Genomic DNA, 24,825 nt, shown 5'->3' on the forward strand with positions numbered 1-24,825 from the left:
TTCTAGAATCGACGAACATTTTTTTTGGAAATTGGGGAACAAATTTTGAAATTCACAACATTTTTTTATTCAATGAACTTATTTTTTGAATCAACTAACATTTTATGAATGAATAAATCATTTTGTAAGAATAGATTTTGAATTTTTAGGATATTTTTCAATTCATGAACATTTTTTTAATTGATGAAATTTTGTTCAATTTCTTTAACATTTTTAATACACTAACATTTAAATAAATCGTGTCCATTTTTTGACTTCCCAAACATTTGTTTTAAATTTTTGAATATGCGAATAAAAATCGTACACATTTTCTGAATCCACAAACATTTATGAAATATTAAACATTTTATTTCAGAATTCTCATTTTTAAAAATTTGAAACTTTTTTGAATTCCAAAATTATTTAAAGTAGGAAAAAACAAAGACAGAAAAGGAAAACAAAATTTAAAAAACAGGCCGCCCGGATATGGGCCGGCCCAAACTGGCGCGCTATGTCTTCTCCGAGTGCGCGGAGCACATTATAGAAGGTTTCTACCGCATGAGCCGGCTCAGGCGGAGATTCCCCTATGTGAAACGTTTTTATCGCTTATAAGTGGCATAGATGGGTAATATTTTGCAACTTAGGGAGCAATCTCGATGACGTACCAACAGAAGCAATAGCTCCTTTATTATTACTAGCAAACATGGACGTGCGTTGCATCGGGAGAAATTTTTTTATCCCTCATACACACACCCGACGTCATCAGGAAAGCACTTGAAATATTTCACGATGCTGCATGCGAAATAACATGATAAGTGGTGCTGCGCAAAAACATAAATGTGATGATTTTTGAAGTGTACTCCAATTTATTAGACAACAAAAATATCTACCTAGTTGTCGCTATCTCTTTACGTCTTTGTTGTTGTTCATCCATAGTAATGCCCAACAAACATTGCATTAGGATAAAAGTAGAGAAATACAGATAACTTGTGCATAAGAGCTTGTCTTGCGGATATATGTGTTTGCAACTGTAATCCAAGTGAAGATTTAATTTAATTGCAAACATGCATATTAGATAGCTCAACCGAAAACAATCGATCTATAAGGACGTGCACACCATATGTTCAAGGTTGCATATCAACATCAATACTCTTACCTCGCAAAAAAACATCGATATTGTTAAAAAAAATCTTTATAGGCACAATTTCAAACAATATGAAAAGCAACATTAATCCACTTGTTTACATAAAGCTCATATCAGTAGTTTAGTGTACATCATCGTATAGAGGTCGGTTATTGTGCACTGTGTGATATAGAGAGGATGATTATATACATGTTGTAACATTTAACATATGGTAGCTGGTAGATACATTCGTATTTGGAAAATCTAAAACAATATTTTTTGTGACAGAGGTAATATATAATAGGCATTTCTAAAATACTCCGTATAAAGAAGGTATTAGTTAAGGTTGCATTCCAAACCAAATTTTAGAAATGATTAACATGTAAGATAATAACATATTTGAAATGTACACATTTTTCTAAGAAATTTTTATATATAACATATTAGATTTTGACTAAGAATCTAAAAGATATGAATATTGAAAAGATAATAACATATTTGAAAACGACACATTTTTCTGAGCAATTTCCATATATAACATGTTAAATTCCAAGTTAGAATTTAAAAGATATGAATATTGGGAAGTATTTGAAGATGCTCAATAAAAGAAATATTAAACAAAAAAGAAGAAATTTGGGATACCCAGGAACCGAATCCGGTCTACCGGATTGAGCTGTTCGCATGCTAGTTCTAATTTAGTGGATCTCGGGTAATAAACAAAAGTTCGGCCCAGCGACATGTGAAGGAAAAACTGAATCATTTTTTTCTCACTTATGAATGACATAGTGGGTAATTCGTGGCAACTTTAGGGGTAAATTGTAGGACGGACGAGCAGAAGCAGTAACCCTTTTATTATTACTAGCTGATTTCCCGTGCGTTGCCACGGGACACCATACCCTATCGACAAGACAAACGTTACTCCTCCTTCTTCCTTTTCTCTGGCTTCGGTGTCGTCATCTACTTCCTTCCATAAAGCTCCAATATGACATGGTATGTTAGTGTTCACGATGCATGTCATTTGCTTTTTGTACGGATTGGCAATGCTCATATTTAGGTGTGCGTTTCTCTGAAAATTCAAATTTTTGATTAACCAGATCATTCAAACTAATGCTTCATGTAATTTCCAAAACTAAATTCATTGTGATAACTCGTCAAAGGGAGTGAAGCAAAAGAATGCCGAGTTGGGAAGATGAAAAAACAGGATAAAGTCGTACTAAAATCTGATAATGATATATAAAAAGTGAACATAATTCGGTTGATATATGCTTGCCCAGTAAACATAATCTGAACCACAAAGAGGCATGTAAAAAATAATCTTAGTGCATATGGGTTACTGATTTTTTATATCCAACCTAGAGTGAAGTTTTATGACCATGTATTGAACCGAAAGGTCTTTCCCTTCAAAATTTAAATTTGTTCACAAAGTCCTATGCCTTACTCCCACTTAACTCCCTTCCTAGCAATCTCCATGTACATTTCTTCACACCTAAGTGCCACCAGAAATACAAGAAGATAAAGTATGTTGATGATGTTTCTCATGCTTGGCTACTTCTCTATCCGCTCCTTATCTGTGCGCTCACACTGGCTTCTTTGTTGTGTGTGTATTTCTTCCAAGTTCAGTGAATAGTTGCCGAGATCTCGTCATTTCCTACAAGAAATGCTTACATGTGAAGGGCACACGTTAAATCAAGGAGGACATGTGACGCACGCAATCGAATTTGTTTCGGGCTTCTCATCAACCGGTGCCTCGGCTGGGGTGAAGGGACTGGGAATTGTTTAATGTAAATAAAACACAGCTTAGAAATAAAAAGCACAAATCACCCTATGAATTTGGCTTTGAATTTGCCTTATTAACACTATTACTTTGCCATTTCTCTTTATGGAGCTCAGAAAGTTATAAGACCAGGGATACTCCACTATGTGGGAAGCTTATGAATTCATGATCACGCTATATTAGTGTTCCCTAAAAAGAATAAGGAATAAAGCAGTAAAAAAGGGCTAAGCTTAGATTCATAGCTCCAGCTTTAGCCAGAAACATCTCAAGTATATGTATATACTGAAACTACATGACATCATATGTGGTACTATACAGAAAATTTAAGTCCTAATGACCTTTAGTCTCAAGTAGTATGAGCTAGCAACTGTCTTTCCCTCTCTCTAGTTCTAAATATGAACAATAGAGTAACAAAAGGCATGTGATTACTCAATCTCCTCATCTTTAAATAGTTCAGAATTCATCCAAATGATGTATTGTTATCCATTTGTGCTAGTTCCTCGGCTAGCTACAGAATGTACATTCTCCTCATGATCATCCCCTGTTACTCATTTTATTTCTTATGGTAAAGCACATATATAGAACATAGGGATGCCAGCATGCAACATAGTCATTGTTCTAATTTTTTGCATGCACAAAGACTGCAATAAACAAAACTAAGAATCAGTAGTTACTTTAGTATATATATACTTAACCGCGTGAATAGATCTGGCTATACTACAAGTCCTACTATGAGCAAGACGGATATATCTAGTGGAATTCACATGGATAACACAAAGTTTCTAGAGAGAAATACCTCTCTATAAAAACAAACAGAACAAACTGGATATATGCAGTTTTTGCATAACAAAACTGAATGACACTGAACTCTTAGATGCTAACACATTTATTTACAACGATACAGTTGGGGGCTCTCTCCCGTTTTTTTCTCCAGCGTGCGTTTCGTGCGTGCGCTGAGTTGATCCCTAGCAAGATCAGAGAGAGCGAAACAGAGAAAATACCAAGCCAACTCAATTAACATGGTTCTCTAACATTATAACTTTTTTAAGGTTGACCCCCTATATGAAATATGTTATACAGGATAGCAAGCTAGCATATATGAAATAACAATGGGAACATACAAAAATATTACTCAAGCTGACCAACAAAAAATAATTGAAACATGATATTTCAGTATCCATTCCATTCACTAACAATGGAAAACCTTTGACATTGAGACATTATGAAAATATCTTTATAGTCTTACGATTGTGTCGAACAAATATTTATACTTCCAAATTAAGAAAATTCTCCCTTCCTCCTTTCCTCCCTAAGAGACTTCTAAAATAAGACATTAGCTTGAGCCAAATCCAACGTCATCTGCTAGGACTCACACACATAACAATCGACTGCCAATCACAAACACAAGAACTAAGAATCAAGATGTGTACGCGAACTATCCCTGAATAGAGAGGTGTAAAAAGCAAAGCCAAGTTGGGTTCAGTTACTTGCATCCATGGACAACCTTTGACTTCTAGTTTTGCCACGGCTTCTTCACAAATGGAGGATCAACATGTTCAGAATTTATAGTTAACTGTAAGAAAGGCCTTGTTCACAACATGATTACTTTGACTCTCTCCACAAAAATCAATGTTTTGTCACTTGTCCACATGAATTCAGCTGCACAAATAAAGGCGGGAGTTAGGAGAAAATGTTATTTAGCCGAGCCAAAAAGTTATTTAGTGCCGAAGCGATATCATAGAGGTTTTTATCATAATTCCTATAAAATTCTGCTTGGAATTTGGACATATAGCAAAATTTGAAACTGAAGCAAAATTCGAAGTTTAATCTTGTAAGACATGTTCCAGACCGGATAATGTGGCATAAGAATATTAGGCTGTACCCAGCCTAGAGTGATGGGACCCTTCTCTTCTACATAAGTGTACATATTGTATGTAAGCATCCAGCACTGCACAAATACAAAAAACATTACAACTGAAAATATGTGCAGATGGCAATGAATAGCCTACTTTGAACTTATTTTGCGTTCAAGTACAATGAATAGAGGCTAATTGGTTAAGACGATGCAAACTAAAAATGGGATTTTCTTCATTATGAGATGATCAAAATATAGGAGAAAAGAGAACGGCCGACTAAAGCTCATCGAATGGCAAATATGAATTGAACTCAACCTGAATATGATACTGTAGAAAATTTGTAACAGATTGCAGTTGATTTATGCAAATGTAAGTTCAGATATACAATTCAGTGAAGCTATAGTATAATGACTATTCAAAGCATCTTACAACATATGGAATTCCTGAAACTATTTATATTCCTGGTGTTCCTTCTGTACTACTGAAAAGCTTAGTTGTGTGCAAAAATAAATTGCATGCAGTAATCGACATGATTACTTATATCAGCAGAAAATAAGATTAAGAAGAGAAATTAGTAGACTTGGATGGATAACATACCTGGGCCGGAGACGAGGACGACCGCGCCATGACGCAGAAAGAACGTGAAGCGGTTGGTTAGGTTGAACATCCTCGTGAGCTACCTCTAGCCTGGCGCCACTGCACGCCGGTACGCCGATGTATTGGACGTGATCCCATCTCCAGCGGCCCTTTACTCCTCCACCTACACTGTCACCATGTGCCTCTCCGCCGTGCCTGCTCCTCTACTGACATGTGCGGATGTGCCCCTCACCATTATCCAACTTCTATAGCAGCCTCCATCGCGATTCTCTACCTGGATCCAAAGAAGAGAACGATCGACCTCTTATTCGCGCGGGATGCTGCGGCCAGCGCGGCGCCGGTCGAGACTGTGGGGCGGCAACATCGCAACACGGAGGCTGCGGCGCGAGAAGAAGAAGATGAGGAAAGCTGCCGTCAGCTAGGCATTGGTGGCGATAGCGAAGTGGCAGCATCGCTTGGAGGAGATGCAGGGGAAGCCATGGTTTGGAGGTGCCAGGGAGCAATGTCGCTGGTTGCGCCAGGAGTGACTCTCCAAGAGGAGGCTGTGTTGGGGAGATCATGGAGAACATCGGGAGGATCGTGGGAGGGGTGCGTGGGTGGGTACCTGGGTGGAACCAAAACAAAACGTAAGTGGGAGAGGGCATCGCTACGGGAAAAAAATCAGAGGTGGGAAGGGATGTATCGATAGGGATAGTAGGAGGTCGAACCATCACGACGTTCGATTCTCCTTTAATAGTAGAGACTAGACGTTGGCCAAGAGAGGAGGCAGGCTGGTCGCTGGAAGAGGAGCATGCAAGGGCTAGGCTGGTGGTGGAGGACGACAGAGTTAGGTCGTGGCGAGAGAGAGGGGTTGGGGGAAGGTGTGGCATCGGCGTCGAGTGTCGCCGGTGGTGGAAAGTCACAGGGGTGGGGAAGGCGCACGACGAAGGAGGCCGTCTGCGGTAGCGCGTAGCGGCGTGGCAGGGGTGGTGGCGCATTGGAGGTGGTGATGCGTTGGAGGTGGAGATGGAAGGCAAGGTCGTCGTGCGGATTTTCTTTCTTTTCTCTGGTCTGTATCGATTCGGTTGACTTATTAGGAGGACTCCAGGTTGAATACTTAAAACAACAGAGTTTTTTTTTACAAAATTACCACTACGATGAGCAGACAGAAGCGATCGATGCTTTATTATTAGGTAAAAAGATAAAGAGGTATAGATATACATATATATATTTTAAAATAAAGACAGGTTTTTTATTTTTAAGGTGAAAAAACACACGCACAACTTACTTTCAAGCGACCAGCAATGACGGCCTAAGAGTCACCGACGGCCCAGGAGTCACCAGACGCCAGGCCGAAACGCGAAACCGACCCCAAATCGAATCCACCGCCGCGGCGCCGCTCCCCCCTTCGGCCGCCCGCCCTAGCTACTCCTCCGGCGGCTGGCGAGCGAGCAGAGATGAAAGCCGCTGCTCCCGCCGTCCCACCTCCCCTCTCAGCCTCTTACTCCACCTCAATCTGCCGGCGGGGAATTTCGGATTCCAGCAACAAGGGGCGCATCGGTGATTTTTGGGGCGCGGCTGCGACAGAGCTCGACGCCTGGTGTTAATCTGGCCGGGTGTCAATGGCCGATGGCGGCTCCAAAGGATCGACAACGCTGCCACGGGTAGAGATCGACGGCAGTAGGCCTGATCTGTCGCCCCTCCAGTGGATTCGTCGCTCCTCTTCCACGGCCACCAATTGCGCAGGCCCCTTTCCTCCTTGAACGCTCGCTCAGGGTCAGGGTGCTCCGTTCCTCAGCCGGTGAGCCCCCCTCCAGTGCATTCTTCCCCATAAATGTGTAAGCCCTTGAGACAACCGGAAGTTTCTTTGCTTGTAAATTAGTCATAATTAAGCAGTCTGGTAGATTTGGAAAGGAAGGAATTGCAGATTTGGAAAGGAGGAACATCCAAATTAAGCAGATTTGTCTTTCTGTTCTGAACAGGGTACTGAAAGGAGGAAAATGAAAGAAGCCAGTATTCTGCGTGGGCTGTTCGATCTACTACAGGTAATTTGATCTTCTGTTGTGCACACCATCAATTTCCATGGTGTATATGTTCTACTTCAAATATGTATAGCTAGACCCTGTTAAAGTGATCTTTTGATTTGCTGTCTAAGTGTAATTGAAGAATATGAGAGAAGGAATTGAACACCGACTGTGTAGGCATTAGGCAGAGCTGTTTTATGCAATGCTTGTTGTCACAGTAGCATATATCCGTAGGGAGAGGAAACCAAGAGAGTACATCATAAGTCATTGCCTTGCCATGGAATATTAAAAACTTGCTGATTGCCTGTTCATATCATGGTATCCACAAGAACCTGCCTATCATGTATGTTTTAGCATGCTCCACACAAATAGATAAATTAAATTCTCCAAGTATGCTTCTCCTGCTATCAGTTCCTGAATAATCATACATTCATACCACAGTGCTCCACACAAATAGATACATTATTTTCTATGTGTGTGCTTCTTTTGTCAGCTCCTGGAGAATTATACTGATGCCGCGTGTTTATTGACAAGATTTATATGTCTTGAGCAAGAACCTATTAGACCGAGATGATTGCATATAAGAAGATCGATCTTGCCTCTTCTGCAGTCTGGTGGATTTTGAAAGAAAGGAATTGCAGATTTTATTTGGACAAAGAGATGAAGCCAGAAAGGTAAATTTCTTGAGTTATACAGAATGTTCACCTTGTGTTGGAGGCATTTGACACAAGACTTTGCTGCTGTACTTTAAGCTGGATTCTTTGACGTTCTCTGAATTTCATTTGTCCGCATAATAAATATTTTTTGCTCCTGGCTTGCTAGGCATTCTTTGTTCCTGGCTAGGAATAATTTCTGAACAGTTTTACAAATCGTGACAAAGAAATGGTTTGTTTACCTTTTTGTATGACCGTGGTATCATGATTTCATGACATATAACCTTTAATGTGGATTATAACATGATGTACCTTGTCATTACCTTTTCTTATCGAGGACTATTTTTGGTTCATATTCATGCAAACACTTCCCCGAGGATATTGATTTTTTCACCTGTACTGAACTTTTCTGGAGCTATTGAAACATCCCCTTGCACTGAAATTTATTACTACTGAAAATTTGTCATGATACTTGGACTTCTTGTACTTGAATGTACCCTGTTAGTGTTGTACTGAAATTTACCTTGATTGCACTAAAATTACAAAAAGGTTGGCTATGTTTCATTAAAATAAGTCATCTGATCTGCATGTTGATCCTCCCAAAGATATATGTTTGACACAGTCAATGTTGCACCGCTAGAATATTTATGCCCCTGTTGCAACACAGGGCAATTTCCTAGTAATAATAGTAATGTGTTTGAGAGGTGAATTGGAAACTCTACGTCTTGTGGGTATCTATCTATTCGGTGGTTACTTGGGAGAGAAAAGTTAGAGACCTTTGCAGCATTGCTTGAGAATAGATATGATTTAGAAATATTGGTGTTCGCTGCTTTGATTTTGTTGAGATTATTTCGAGAAAACATCTCGAAACTTTGCTGATCATGAAGGTGAATAATGAATATATGGAGCTATTTTCCTGTTCTCCGAAGGGTCATTAATGCTTTGCCCGTCAAGTTATGAAATGTTTAGTCAAAAGTAGTCGCAAATTCCATACCCTACAAGAAAAATGAACATATCATTAGATTCAAAAAACAATCTTTCTTCTGACTTTAGTTGTTAATAGCCTGCCCCATACTGTTTTTTTCAATATTGTCGTAACGACTCCTCGACCACTTGCACCACACCATGGCGACAACTAGTTCCACATCCACAACTCTGGCCTCCATGCCCATAGTATCTTCTACGTGCAGGTGCGCCACTGACTACATGCTCAGTTCAAGCTTGCTTCTGTAAATGAATAATTGAATACACTGTATCTCTCAGTTTTCTGTTACTCTCGTGCCCCTGATTGGTGATGGGATGATCTGGTGCCACATGCAACTTTCAGATTTAGGAACATGTCCACACAAATGTTATCTGGTTTAGGATGTCTAACTGAGCTATTGAGCAAGCTGCCATTGCTCTAATCGTATACGCATATAACATGATTATTAGCAATTCTCTTCCGATGTAGGTGGTCTCTGTTCATCTCTAGCCCTGCATGTGTGTGTGTGTGTGTGTGTGTGTGTGTGTGTGTGTGCTGTGCTCATGTGAGCAGGAAATTACCAAGTGTATATGTATTGCAAATGTGTTCTGCACATTAGGAGATCATGTTGATGTACAGGGATTTAGTTCTTATATGAACATGAGCTGATTTTCTTATCTTTGCTAAGGAATTCTTCTTGTATGAGTTGGTTATTGTCAAGGTGGTTTGCTGCCCTCCTATTTGCGTACAATGCTTATTTATTACCTCAACTAGGTCATTGCTGTTGCTGTACCTTACCTGCACTAGGTCACCCCATGTTTTCTTCAAGCTCAAGCCCATCACTTCTTGTTTCGTTTTTCGATTTGACCTCAAGATTATTTGTTATTTCTCTTGCCCTTCTTATGCAGCAGGATTCGATTCGGTACAACACCATCACCGATGCAGACGACAAGGGGTTCATCGTGCCAGGCACCTCGGCGTTGCTTCCGTGAGATGGCGGCAGCGGCTACAGAAACAGCTACGGTGAGCTCCTCTCCTCGCCTCCAGTGGTTGCTCTGAGCACTGCGTGGCCATCGTACCATGGCTATGTCTGATTAGGCTGCTACAGTACACCCTTGCATAACGATGGTGCTACTGTTTGTTTGTTTCTCTGCCTTGCTGCCACTAGCCTGCCTGATAGAGACTTGCTGAATATGTATGTCTTTGAGCAGGAACTGATAGAATATATATAGCTCATGTTCATGTTGATTCCCATCCCACTCAAAGTATGAAACCCTTCTTCTTCGCACTCAACAACTAGGCAGCACACCCGAATATATATGCACATATATGTATGTAGTTTCCCACTACACACATGGAGCAGTCTTGTTCGTTTCAGGATGTAGTATCACCACTTTATTTGTTCCCTGGCTGCCTCCATGAAATTCTGACTGCATATATGTGGTCTGTGTACCATCCATGCTATGCACTTGCATCCTCAACTCATGTTGGTATTGTTTAATATCCATGCTAGTTTAGTTGCCGTGTGGCCTTGTTTCCATGATGATGGAATTCCAAATATCTGGTTGTGGCATGCTGCTCTCTTTTGACACTCATTTTATACACTACAAATTATTCATACAACATGGAGGGCCGGTACGGACGCTGTGGACACTCATTTATGTCACTTCATTCAATTAAGAAAGGCATTTTCGACAACGTCAAAGTAAGAAGTCGTCTCAAGAAGAGTGGTGCCAGAATAACCATAATGTTCAATAGAGGGAAGCGGGCGAGCACGGAAGCCATAGTAGGTTGAGTTGGAGGCGGTGCGTTGCCAATAGGAGGCATGGTAGTCGAGGGAGATGGCGAATTAGAATAATCCACAACACGTGGACGACCAATGTGGTAAGAAGAGGATGAGGGGGAATCACTGGAGAAGCCTCAGATGGACGAGCGAGGTTTGAGGTAGCCTCATGTAATGAACGAGGTGGGGAATCACATGTGACGATGGTATAGGGTCTACAATATTAGTACAGGAAGACACGGTGGGATGGGTGGATGAGGACAACGCATGAGCGATAGGTGTATCTGCAAAAGTGAGAAAAGAAATATCGTCAATGGGAGGATGGACGTGGATAGAAAGGATGAGATTCATCAAAAGCCACATCCCGAGAAATGAGCATCCGATGACCAACGGGATCCTAAGAAGTGACATTCAATAGATTGAGCAACCAGTTTGGTGTGTTCACGGGGGGTAGGGGGTGCAAAAAGAAAAGGTAGCAACCACAACCAAACAAAAGAAGTGTGAGTAGCCATGAGAATGACCAAAAAGACGCTCCAGAGAAAGGTCACCCTATAAAGCAGAGGAAGGTCGTATGTTGATAAGATGGGTGGAAGTACGAACAATCTCAACCCAGAAATGAGGTGAAAGAGAGGTGAGTATCATCAATGCACGAGCTGCCTCGAGAAAGTGACGATGCTTGCGCTCATCAACACCATTTTGAGAATGAGCATCAGGACAAGAGAATTGAGGAAGTGTACCCTGCTCATCAAGGAATCCACACAACAAATGAGAGATATACATATACTCACGAGCAAAATCTACATGGAAGACACTGATAGGAGTGGAAAACTGGGTATGAACCATGGCGATTAAACTTCTTACAGATAGATAAGATCTCACTACAATAGGATATAAAATATATCCATGTGTTTTGAGAGTAATCATCTTAAAGATAATATAGTAGTGATGTCCTCCTTTCGAGGCAAAGGAAGCTGGACCCCAAACGTCGGAATGAACAAGATCGAAAGGATGTTGAGACACCGTCTCACTATGAGGATGGAAGTAACCAAACCTGTTTACCAAGCCGACAAACCTGATAGTTTAAAGCAACACCTGAGACAGATACAAGAAAATCACGTTGACCCAAGGTGAGGGACGAGAGCCATACAAGTGACCGACGAGAGCTATACAAGTGACCGACGATGATGCCGCAGAGAGTCGGTAGCCAAGGAAACAGACGAAGGAAAGGTAGCAACCACAACCAAGCAAATGAAGCGCTAAGTAGTCATGAGAACGACTAAAAAGACGCTCGAGAGAAATGTCACCCTGCAGAGAAGAGGAAGGGTGAATGTTGCTGAGATGGGTGGAAGTAGGAACAATCTCAACCCAAAACGGAGGTGGAAGAGAGATGACGAGCATCGACGCACGAGTTGCCTCAAGAAAGTGACGATGCTTGCGCTATCAACACAATTTTGAGCATGAGCACCAGGAGAAGAGAACTGAGCAAGTGCGCCCTGCTCAACGAGGAATCCACACAACAAATGAGAGATATACTCACGAGCAGAATCTGCATGAAAGACACCGATGGTAGTGGAAAACTGGGTATGAACAATGGAGATAAACTTCTTACAGATAAGATCTCACTACAAGAAGATATAAAATATATCCATGTGTGTCGAGAGTAATCATCTATAAACATAATATAGTAGCGATGGCCTCCTTCCGAGGCGAAGGAAACTAGACCCCAAACATCATAGTGAACAAGATTGAAAGGATGTTGAGATACCGCCTCGTTATGAGGATAAAGTAACCGAACCTGTTTACCATGTTGACAAACCTGATAGTTCAAAGACACAACACCTGAGACAGATTCAAGAAAACCACGTCAAACTAACGACGAGGGACAAGAGCCATACAAGTGACCCGCGATGATGCCACATAGAGCCGGCAGCGGAGGAAACATAGGTGAAGAGAGTAGCGACGGTGGCAGCAAGACAGGTGAAGCCATTCAAGCTCCCAGAGGACCTGGGAGTCAATGCGCCGAGGGCCAGCACAAAGTAAAGCACACGTATGACGATCCTAATCTAAACAAGAGCCAAAGACGAGGATGACTACTCCCGAGTCAATAATCTTACACTTGAAATGAGCTACATGGTAAGTCAAGGAACATGACAACAGTGCTAATAGTGGTTGGATCGAATGGAAGGGAAGTACCATCAGCAGTAAGAACATGAACATGAGAGTCTAGAGGTTTGAATGGAGGACAAACGGAAGAAGCATGAGTCATGAAAAGACGCTCCAATTTCAAGGATCCATGGAAAGATGTGCTTCCCACCTAGAAATGAGTTCAGTGCTCAACCTCGTAGTAGCACACTTATATGATAATTTTTGGACATTTCTAGTAACAAGAAGTCTTACTCCTATTTTGGCATTTTGGCCTGAGGTGGCTGGGCTAGTAGGTGCCAAGGTGGTTGTGGAAAGAAAATCGAGCTTGAACAGACCCGATGTGTAAGGAGAAAGATGATTTTGACCCTTGGTTATGATTTTGGTATGAAGCCACCTCGCAAGAGGTTATGATTGCAGGCAACCCCCGTCAGTCAAGGACCCACCCTTGGCGCCATGGCAAAGAAAGTGACAAGTCTTATAGAATACCACGAGGGAAAACTGGGACGAGCAGCTCAACTCAGGGTTCGTTTTTGCAAGTTCCTAGTGAAGAAAAGATAGAGGATGGCGAGGGCGTTCCGCTTCTGACATCATTTTCATTGCTTCCTCATACCCCCCTATTTGCAAGTTCATGTGAAGAAAAGACAGATGGCAAGGGCGTGCCATCCTTGACAGCGTTTCCATTGCATCCCCATAACTCCCATACACTCTCCATTTCTTGCCGATCCGACTTGGCGTTCTTCCTCTGTTTGTGGGTTGTGTGTCACGGATTTGATTCTGCATTCCATGTTCCATTGCTAGTCGTCCCTGGCCTTGGCGACAGGTAGCGTCGTGCTCCTGGGTGCTATGCGTCCTCGCGTAAGACGGAGACGGTGCCGACTGCTCGTGCTCTTGCTCCGCCAGTGGTGGTGCCTGAGCTTGTGGCTATTGGGGCACCTTGCATGGGAGCACAGGATGTAGGGAGAAGGCAGCACACAAAGCAACTTGCAGACATGTGAAGGATGCCCTGCCGGACTGGCAGACAGTGGAGAGTACACGAGAGGTGTTGGGGAAGGGTGAAAACGCTGCCGGGAGTGGACTGCTATTGCTGTCAGTCTTTGGACCCAGAGCCGAGCGAAGAGGGGATGGCGATAAGGATGCGAGGAAGACAGGACGAGGGCATATGCTCGTGTGTCGGCCGTGACAATGGATGGCATGGTTGTTGTGGAGTGAGGTGCCATCGTAGTCACGGGCATGGCACGACACTCTGCCATCGTAGTCGCGGCCATATTGTGCTGAAAACCACGGGCCACACGAGGAGCTTTGTAACGCTTAGGACATCTCTCTTAACATAGTAGACACACTTACAAGTGACAAACAAGCACGAGAAGGAAGGGAAATGAGATCCCATGTGTCGAATGCACTCACGAGCAGCGATCTCCTATGCCATCGCATGTTGCAGTTCGAGGTGTGGGGAAGGGTGAAAACGCTGCCGGGAGGGGACTGCCATTGCCTCCAGTCTTTGGACCCGGAGCCGAACGAAGAGGGGATGGCGACAAGGAAGCGAGGAAGACAGAAAGAGGGCATATGCCCGTGTGTGGGCCGTGACTGTGGACAATTGTGGATAGATTCGATATCTACACATGGATCTGCTACTCGTGATGGCATGGCATGGCACTCTGCCATTGTAGTCATGGCCATATTTGTGCTGAAAACTATGGGCCACACGACGAGCTTTATAACACTTAGGACAACCATCTTAACATTGTAGGCACACTTACAAGTGACAGACGAGCACGAGGAGGAAGGGGAATGAGATCCCATGTGTCGATGCACTCACGAGCAACAATCTCCTATGCCATCACATGTTGCAGTTCGAGGTGAACAACACCGTCATGGGCATTCATCTTGAGAAGAACGGCGCTGGAATAACAATAGCAGACAATAGGCGGAAGCGGTGCGTGGCCAACAGAAGGAGGCATGGCAGTCGAGGGAGATGGCGCATCAGAAGAATCCACAACAAGCGGACGACCAATGTGGTAAATATAAGAGGACGAGGGGGAAACCACCAGAGAAGCCACAGGGGAACGAGCGTGGTGAGGTTGCCTAAGGTAACAAACAAGGTGGTGAAGCCACATGTGACGATGGCATGGTGTCTACAACAGAATATGGGAAGACATGATGGGATGGGTGGACGAGGGCAACACATGAGTGATAGTTTTATCAGGAAAAGTGAGGAAAGGAATATCCTCAATGGGAGGATAGCCGTGGATAGAAAAGGACGAGACTCATCAAAAGTCACATCTCGAGAAATGTGTATTCGACGACTGACAGGATCCCAACATTGATAGCCTGTGTGCTCGTCATTGCAACGACAACCAAACAAACGAAGTACTGAGTCATGAGAATGACCAAAATGATGCTTGATAGAAATGTCACCCTGCAAAGCAGAGGTTTGAATGTTGATGAGATAGGAGTGGAAAACTGGGTATGCACTATGACGACAAACTTCTTATAGAGAAATCATCTATAAAGATAATATAGTAAAGAAATTTTCGAGGCAAATGGAGTTGGATCCCAAACATCAGAGTGAACAAGATCGAAAGGGCGTTGAGAAACCGTCTCTCTATGAGGATGAAATAACAGAACTGTTTACCAAGCAGACAAACCTGACAGTCTAAAGACCCAACACCGGAGACATATCCACGTCGAACTAAGGATGAGGGACGAGAGCCACACAAGTGACCAAGACAATGATGCGATAGAGAGCTGATAGTCGAGGTAACAGAGGCGAAGAGATTGGCACCAAGTAGAGCTCCCATGTGACGGTCCTAATCTACAACCAGAGTCAACAATCTAACCACCTGAAATGAGCTACATGGTAAGTCAAGGAAGATGAGCAAAAGAAGGAACATGACAAGACAAAGTGATAAGAGTGCCTCAACTATCGAATGGGAGGGGAGTACGATCAACAGTAAGAACATGAACAGGAGAAGCTAGAGGTTTGAATGGAGGACAAACTGGAAGAATCATGAGTTATATGAAAATATGTTCCAATATCCATGGAAATATACCCGACTATACAAAAAGTGTTCTCAGTACAGAAGAATCAATAGCAAAACCTACAAAACTGTTGATGGAGAACGAAAAGTAGCATCTAACAGACATTGAAGTCTCGTAATCTTCGGCATAGTCAGTGGTTTAACTGAAGAGGTCGACGAAGAAGCATCATACGATGAAAAACTAGGAGCAATAAGTAGGTGTCCATGTTGTCCAAGCTCCTGCCCGGTGAAGGATACCGCTGAAGTGGTCGACGTAGAATCACCAAAAGACGAGTGGCCGCCACCACCACCTGTGTGAGCCGCTAGAGGAGGCGGTGTAGCACGACCAATACCGGTTGTAGAAGTCGTTGGAGGAGACGGCGTCGTAGGCACACAAACATCAAACGCGTGGGAAGGTGCGTGTGCGAGACATAGTCGGTGGAGTGATGTGCACCAACACTATCGACGAAAGCCATGAGGGGAGTCTGTGTAGAGCGACCATCACCATTTACAAAGGTCGCAAGAGGTGTCACTATGGAGCCACCATCACTGCCTATAAAAATGATTGGGGGGGGGGGAGCAACCTCATAGGTGGAGGAACACTGCATCGACGGATGACACATGTGCGAGGTGGGGTCAGTGTAGTCAGTCCAATCACCGGACACCAAGGAAGAAACTATGTCCAATTTAAGAACAATCTTTGTACCTGTTTCTTTGTTCTTCTACTCTTTTCTTTTACAGAACAATCTTAGAGAGCAGCAGATCATGGAAGAGCAGTGTATAGGGCACGCACGGTAGGGGCATGGTGCCCTAGAGAAGCCAGTCGATGGAACGGGTTGATGGGTCTAAGGTTCGGCGGTGAAGTCCGGCGTTGAGGTCCTACGTGTAGCAAAAGGAGCGGAGACCGTGACCTGCAACAGCGGACGTCTCAAATATTGCGCCTCCTGGAGCTGAGGGCCGCCGGCCTTCTGTACATGGTGACGAGGCGCTGACCTTCTGTACATGGCGACGAGGCGCTGACCTTCTGTACATGGCGATGAGGCGCAACCTCCTGAAACTGCAGGTGACGAGGGCCTAGGGTCTACAACATTAGTATGGGAAGACACGGTGGGATAAGTGGTGGAAGACAATACATGAGTGATTGGTGTATTGGGAAAAGTAAGGAAAGAAATTTAACTCCTAAAGTATGAGAGGGTCACTAGGTAGCCTTGTTGCTCCCGTGAAATTGTTCATTGGAATCGACCCGCGGCCACTGTAGCTAGACAAAAAAATCAGGATGAAGCGATCCCCACCTGGCCGTGAGCCCCGTGGCCGACTCCACTCATCTTTGCCTCGTTGCCCTTGACCATGACCTAACCCGGGTCTTCCTCGCGACCTTCCTTCCATCTTCCCTTGTGCCGCCTATCTCTGGCGCCTCTCCCATGCTCTTGCCCTCACCGTTGTGAGCCTGCTTGAGGAGGTGCCCGACCAGAACGACAGGCTCCGGTGGGTCGTGCGTCAGTAATGTCATTCGCCGCGCCGAGCTCCGCCCTCTTCTTGATGCGCGACAGTCGGTGTAGCTCTGCCTCATCCTCCGCCTCCATCGACATTGTTTCTTCCTAAGCTCGACCTTGTTCACGACTGCAGCCACCACAGACTCCTTCCGCGCTCTTCCCGACGGCCGACATGTCCGTGCTTGATTAGCTCACGTCTTGACGGCCTCCAAGTGCACAAGTGAGTCCCCATCCATCTCTCTCTCCCCTCCCCTCTCTCTCTCCTTGCAGTTTCTGGAATTGGGAGCGGAAGAAGCGGCGAGTGGTTCCGGAGGTGGCGGGCGGCAATAGAAGTTCATCTGACCTTCGTTCCTGTAGCATGGTTCGAATCAATTAAAGGTAAAACTCACCTTCTTAACTTTTTTTTTGTACTACTACTTTTGGAAGCAATGCAGCCTTCTGGCTCCCCCTATCTATGATTCTTCATGTTATAACATAGATTGTTATAATGGGTCCTAATTTACTTCCCTATATTTTTCACATTGATCTATGAGATCTAGTCAGCGGGATCTATAAATGAATTATTTGTTTTCTTCTATGAGATTTGGTCTAATAAATTACCCCGCTGCAGACCTGTGATTCAGTGGTAGAAGCTGCAGACAACCATCACCGGCGAGGCACAGAAGAGGTTTCCACGGTCAGATCTACATTGAGGCGAGGCCATGTCAAAGGAAACACCACTAGTTATGTGTTTGCGCCATCCTCTGCTACATTTTGTTGTATCATATTTGAGGTTCAGTTTCATGCTGGTTGCAATTTCTTACGGATTGGTGTATTTTGTTGTAGGTAGTAAGATCATAAGATACTAATGGGCTCCCTGTAATCCCAAAGTGCACTGCTCAGTGGATAGATATGTTTTACAAGAGCTTCTAGAGGTGCTTAATTTTCTATATCGAAAACAACTGCTGGTAAAGTGCTAATATGATATTTTTGCTTACTGGATACATTATTTTCCAAGTTCTTTCAGAGATCTAATAATGAGGTTCCAAGCACTAACAACCCAACAAAGGCTGCTTTAAACTTTAATATATATTCACAGAGTTTGTCTGCTTGCTTCAAAATTGGAATGAGACTTTTGCTTGCTGATAAAATCCTTCAATTGGTAATAAGTTTCCCTTCATTACATGCTTATTGTTCTTTCACAAAAGAATGTTTTACATTTCCAAAGATTACTAAGTTAAGATGGTGGTAACCGTTGGTAAAATTGGCTCCCTCTTTCATCTTCTCAGTATTTCTGCTACTGTTGACCTTCTTTATTCACATGTTTATACTTTTCTTTTTGGTCCATGATGACTTGTGTGGTCGTAAGACTGGAATTAATAATTTCCTGGCTTAGTAGTCATTATCTTATTCTTCAGTTTCCGTTTGCCTGATCTTCTGTTGCTACACCCATTTTCTGAAAGTTTTTGTTGCGAAGTGTCTGTCAAAGTGGTTGTGACTGCATACGTATAGGCTATATTTTGAGCAACCTGGCAGGCAAGAATATTATAGTGTACTGCACTGTCTCACTGTATATGTCGTCTGCCAAGATTTTGTGGCACGAGGCATACATACTATTTGAGATGTGATTCTCTTGTCCTTAGAAGCATGCGGTTTGTCCTGATTTTCTGTATGCTCTTTGTTCTCCACAGATTGTACTTAAACAAACTTGATTAAATCGGGAAAATAAGTTATCCTCGGAAATCTCCTGATCAATAGAGCACTTCATGCTATGTAGGATATCTGGTATATACGTCAATTGCATGTGTGATTATATTTATCAATGTTAGAAGTATTTTTCATTCAACAAAGGGAGATTTCGGGGTGCAGACTATAAATTGTTCGTCAGAGATTATACTCAGATAGATTTGATAAAATTGAGCAAAATAAGTTACCGTTGCATATCTCCTGATCAACATGCTATTTGCCAATAGTCGTTGCGCTTCAGTAGTAGTTAATGCAGTATCAAGGTAGAAGTTGCTTATATGTGCGAAAATATTCAACCCATAATATATCATATCAATAGACAGAGATGCATCAATTCTTTTTCGTTATTGATTTTCATATCTGTCATGTGCAGAGTACCCATCTATTAATTATGTAGGTCTTGAGTGTGGTTGTAAATTATGCACTACTGGTGGTTACGAGCCTTCATCTCTACAAAAAAACATGCAGTGAGGAACCATCGTGTCTACAAAAAACATGCTATGAGGTTACTTGCTTCCCGACAGGGATTGAGGTAGCTTGCTTCCCGTCAGAGATTGAGGTTCCTAGGAGGTTACCATCGGGAGAGTCAGGTTATCCATGACATGTTTGTTCAAATTTCTTGGGGGAATGAGATGTCAGATTATTTTACTTATAAATTGTTTGTTTCCTTGAAAGTTACTCATTTCTGTTACCATTGTTGTACAAGATCAACTGTATTTCCAGCTGTCATCGTTTTTTTTGTGAGCTGCTTGTGTAGGAGAATGAGATGTGGGATTGAACTACTCAGAAATGTTTTGTACCCTTTAGATCATTTATTTGCTAACTCCTTTGGGTTGTTGCACATGATACAGCTGTGCTTTTTTTAGATGCATTTTTTTTTGCTTTTAGAATGATAGAATTGATGACTTTTGGGCGCCACCATTTGGTACAACAGTATATTTTCTTCCGTGCAAATACTGTGTGTTGCCTCTTTATTCTACCTTCTAAATGTTTCCGCAAGATTTCTTTCATTTTTATTTCTGAATAACCAACCTCAACTGTAGCCTGCTCAGGTCATTTCTCGCTTTACAAAAAGCTGGTCTTTCAGTTCTACATTTGTTGGTAGAACAACAATGGCAATTGTATTTGTTAAAGGCATACTTAGGAAAATGCCTTTGAGACTGAGCTTCTGTCAGGTTATATAAATACCTAACGCTCATTTTATTTGCCGTTCCAAGTATGTGTTGCAAAACAGAGCAAATGGAATTTGGTTTCAGGTGCAGCATCGGCCTGCCTGGTTAAATTCTTGCACTAATAAGCATCGGCCTTTCAGTTGTTCTCCATTGGTTCCTAAAAACAACATGGTCACTTTACTACCTTGCTGCATTATAGCTTTGCTTTAATCGATCGATAATGGCTCTGTTATAATTTTTCGACAAGTTGGATTTGGAATTCTATTTGTCTGATGATCTCTCTTCCTTGCCAATTTTCCTGTGAATTGGAGGATGGGCGAGGCTAAGGTACTGACGGCATTGGACTCTGAATTAGCGCACTCAGCCTCTGGATTATACCGTCACTTATTTATGTGTGCTTATTTGCCACTTTTGTCAAATTTCCCTACTGTGTACTAAACCGAATGCTATCTGTTTGTGTAACAAACTGAATGTCATCTGTTTGAAGTTTCCTAAACCTTTGCTGAAAATACAATGTATTTAGCTCGATTCTGCTGCAAGGTTGTTCTGAGAAGAAAAAAGCACTTGGGCCAGCTTGGTATGTTGCTGGCTGGCCGCTTCCTACTTATCTATAGCTATGTATTTCTTGGCCAGCTGACTCAAACAAGACCAACTCCGTACCTTTTTTGCCACGAAAACCAAATTGCCTGGCCTGACCTGACCAGCCAACCGAAAACAATGTGCATCCTAACATGATGATTTGCCAACAAGGGGATTTGGAATCCCAAATTGTCACACAACAGTATCGATGTCCTTGAATGCACAGGCTTTTGTTGCTGCTGAACAATCTAAGCGTGGATGACGAGGTGAAGCCGCATTACTGTTCTGGTGTAAGATGGCAGAGGACATGAAGTTGGCAATTCATCCTGCAGTTTTGCTAGGACAACGTCACTTGTGAAGCCCTCTTTTGTCATGAAATATCAGGACATAGATAAATTTGCAGTAGCCCATGATCTTAGATCATTTTTGATGTCCTAACGTCTATAGCAATTTCATCATTTGGCTCTTTTTTTTCTGAAAAAAAACACCCATACGTCTCCATCAGTTGGCTGTTATGGAAAGCAACCGAGTGCAATCCTGAAGTAGTCGTAGCACCAGCGCTGTCCCTCAGCAACGCCACCAAAGGCGACAGAAAAGCCACCATAGGCTTTGAAATGCTGCCATGGAGGCATGTCGAGAGAGACATGATGAAAACACCGTTGAAAGAGCAGAATCACCACCTCCTCGCTGATCAGTCGGAGAAGACAGCCAAGCACCAAGCACCAAGCACGACATCGACACTCTGAGCCGTCTCCAAGATCCAGGATAACATACTGATCCTTTTGCCTACCCATTTGGCAACTGGACCGATCACTGCCCAGATCAAACGCACACAAGATAAATCCCAACTACATATAAGGAGAGAATCTGAAATGAAGAAAGTCTCATTTGTAAATTGCAACGACGATGGATGAACAGCCAGATAAAAATGATTGCAAACATGAATACGTGAATCCTAAGAAAATTAACACAACGGAACCTAATTCACATTAGAGGTGATCATCTCATCTCTAGGCTAACTTCTTTTTCCCTTCACTGGCATATTGAAAAAACTGAAACGATTGTAAACGGTAGGAATTTAATATATCATTTCGTTCTTAATCCTGAGACCTGGAAAGCTCTATTCCACAAGCTTGAACTTAGAAATGGCAGGTACTGACTTACTTTGACTTCTTACAGGGCCTTAGTTAACCTAATGATCCTAGAGAAACTAAACTTTCGGTACTGCTCTCGCTACCTTGTCCGATAAACAAACGCATCAATCACTACCAGACCAAGGAATGCAAGATAAAATACTACAGGTTCTATTTTATCCTTCCGGATGGCCATATTAGATATTACAGACCAAAGGGCAAACGCAGACCAACTTAGTGGTCAATTATCGAGTTGCATAACAACCGCATCACCATCTTATCATCAACAAATCAGCCTGATCTCTTGCATTCGTCTCAGCATATTCTAACCCTGGAGAGTGGAGACTATGCACTTCAGCTTGCAATGCACCCTTGTTCCAGCGTCTCCTCGGCCAAGTTCTCAACACCTGCCTAGTATCTCAAAATTAGGAGCATTCGAGTTGCAGACATTCAAAAGCTTGTGAGCAAAGAGGAACAAAACGACAGGCAACACTTGGTAAATTGCTTGCAGAAAAAACATGGGCAGAAACACAGCACATAGGAAAACAACATTTGGAACTCTTGTTACCCATGTTCAAATTGGTTCATTGACCAGAGTCTCAAACACTCTCTTCTATGCGTTGACCAGTGTAATTAGCAGTCCTAAAAGAACTTAATAATAGTTGTAGAGAAACGGTGCCTTCCTGTCGCGGGACCTCACAGGTTAAAGTTGGTTGTTACCAAATTTTCTCACTCAAGAAAAAATGCTCATGGGCCTCACAAACAGGCACTCAACAAACTGCGTGTGATCTGTCATCCAAGAAAAACTGATTGCTTGCATTTGGCATGTGCCTGAGACAGAAAAACATGCTGGTAAACCAAACATAGGTGCCCAACTGATTTCAAATCAAAAGGTTTCTGAGCACAAGCTGACAAACTGTTCTTGCTATTTGAATGGCAAGTCCATGGAACAAAATAATATTCAAGCTCGCCACCTCAAGTCTATGGAACAAAATAATATTCAAGCTCGCCACCTCAAATTTTACCTCAAGTTAAATTCGGATGTAACTTTTCGAGTAGATGATTTTTCATATAAAAAACTTTTTCATCCGAGTTCGTATGCAAAAGTTATGCCCATTTTAAAAATTCCAGAGAGATTTTGCAAATAAAGTCGAAATTCATATTTGTTAATTTTCCCAACAAATAGACCACATATCACATGAGAAACTTATTTTATTTTATTTTTTTGACATTTCCATCATTTTCTTTTGATTTTTCTAAAACTGAAAAGGCGGTCCACAGGGGGGGATACTAATGCCTCAAATCCCATTAGTACCGGTTGGTGGCACCAACCGGGACTAAAGGACTAACCTTTAGTCCCGGTTGGCCTGACCAACCGCGACTAAAGGCCTTCGGGCCAGCCTGAGGACCTTTAGTCCCGGTTGGCCAGGCCAACCGGGACTAAAGCCCCTCCCGTCCGCCAGCTGTCGACCGAGCGCGCTGGGCCCAGATAGTTGGTCGCGGGTCTCCTCCCGAACCGCGACTAAAGAACCCTTTTGTCGCGGTTCGATTATTTTGGGGACTAATGGGGGCGTATGGAAACCTCTTTTTCTACTAGTGTCGCTTGAGCCAGGTTGTTTCACGCTGGATATACAAACGTTCCAGCTTGAGAAGGCGTGCCATGTTAGACACCCTGACTTGTACAAGCTGCATCCATATATCAACTTCCCACCATTATTGTTGTCATTACCAACAATATCAAGTGGTATATATTCTGCTCCATCCTAGCTATCTGTTTTTTTTTATCACACAACTTGTCTGATGCTTGATATAGTTCATTATTATCATTGGCAATTCTTCTTTACATGATTTGATTGTTGTTAATTCGTCTGTGCTTGCGGCAAGGCTACTCAAACTGAGCAGCATAATTGCAATTTATTTGTTTGTTAAATCTATATTTGCCAACTTGAGGTTACTAGATAAGTAGATAATTACAACAAAGGATATGGCACACTATATATAAGTAGCGTTATTATGGAGGCCTCATGGACATGAATTATTTTGAACAAATGGTCTACAACCAGTTCTCCTTTGGATTCACTCCAGTCAGACATGCCTCACCTTGTCTGCTTTTCTATTGATAGATATGACCTTTACATTCTGTTTTTCAAATCTATGCAGAGAAGCACTTTTTTGTCACCTTTGCACCTATAAATTTTCTCATGATGTTAATTTGACATAAATCTGCATAGCTAGTATGGCTGCTAATAAGAGGCTCACTCGTTGCTAACACATCTCCTGTATATGATGTGAGAAAAATTGAGGTGAAGAGGAACCTGAATATTGTTTTGCTCTGTGGACTTGCCATTCAAATGGCAATGACAGCTTGTCAGCTTGTGCTTAGATGCACGTTTGATTTGAAATCAATTGGGCCCAATGTTTGTTTAGACAGAATGGAGTGCCTCTACCTCAGCCTTCAATCAAGGCACATGCCAAATGCTAGCAATCAATTTTCGTAGAATGACGGAGGATGTCGACACACATAGTTTTCTGAGTGTTGCTACTGAAGCCCCTGAGTTTTTTCCTTGATTTGGTGATTAGTGTTAGATGTGTATAGTTCCTCTCTGTACATCCCCATAGTATAAGGGGCTTTTTTGCACTTTACCACACATGTATATGTTCTGGCCTCTGGCCCTCAGTAAAGTAAGTTGCTCATTATCCAACATGGTATCAGATGCTAGGCTAGCCCCTTCCTCCCGCACGCCCTCCCACACGCTGCAACTCTGTGCCCCTCGTTCCTAGCCTGCTCGTCTCCGGTCGTCCGGCCGTTTGGCCGCTGCTTCTCCGGCC

The 24,825-nt window shown here is 42.7% G+C and overlaps 1 long non-coding RNA gene across 7 annotated transcripts; it reads left to right on the top strand.

Moving 5' to 3' along the window:
• Positions 1-6,636: 6,636 nt before the first annotated feature.
• Positions 6,637-20,995, top strand: LOC123143172 (uncharacterized). 7 transcript variants are annotated; one of them, XR_006470697.1, is made up of 6 exons: positions 6,637-7,109; positions 7,291-7,353; positions 7,826-8,006; positions 9,861-9,972; positions 17,521-17,765; positions 17,998-20,995. It is a non-coding gene; the product is annotated as an uncharacterized lncRNA (long non-coding RNA). The 7 variants fall into 7 exon arrangements; XR_006470696.1 differs by having other exon boundaries at positions 9,861-17,765; positions 17,998-18,109; positions 18,213-20,986; XR_006470693.1 differs by having other exon boundaries at positions 6,637-7,146; positions 9,861-17,765; positions 17,998-20,986.
• Positions 20,996-24,825: the final 3,830 nt, after the last annotated feature.

The sequence above is a fragment of the Triticum aestivum genome, chromosome 6D (genome assembly GCF_018294505.1).
Source record: "Triticum aestivum cultivar Chinese Spring chromosome 6D, IWGSC CS RefSeq v2.1, whole genome shotgun sequence".
In the NCBI taxonomy this organism is placed as follows: domain Eukaryota; kingdom Viridiplantae; phylum Streptophyta; class Magnoliopsida; order Poales; family Poaceae; genus Triticum; species Triticum aestivum.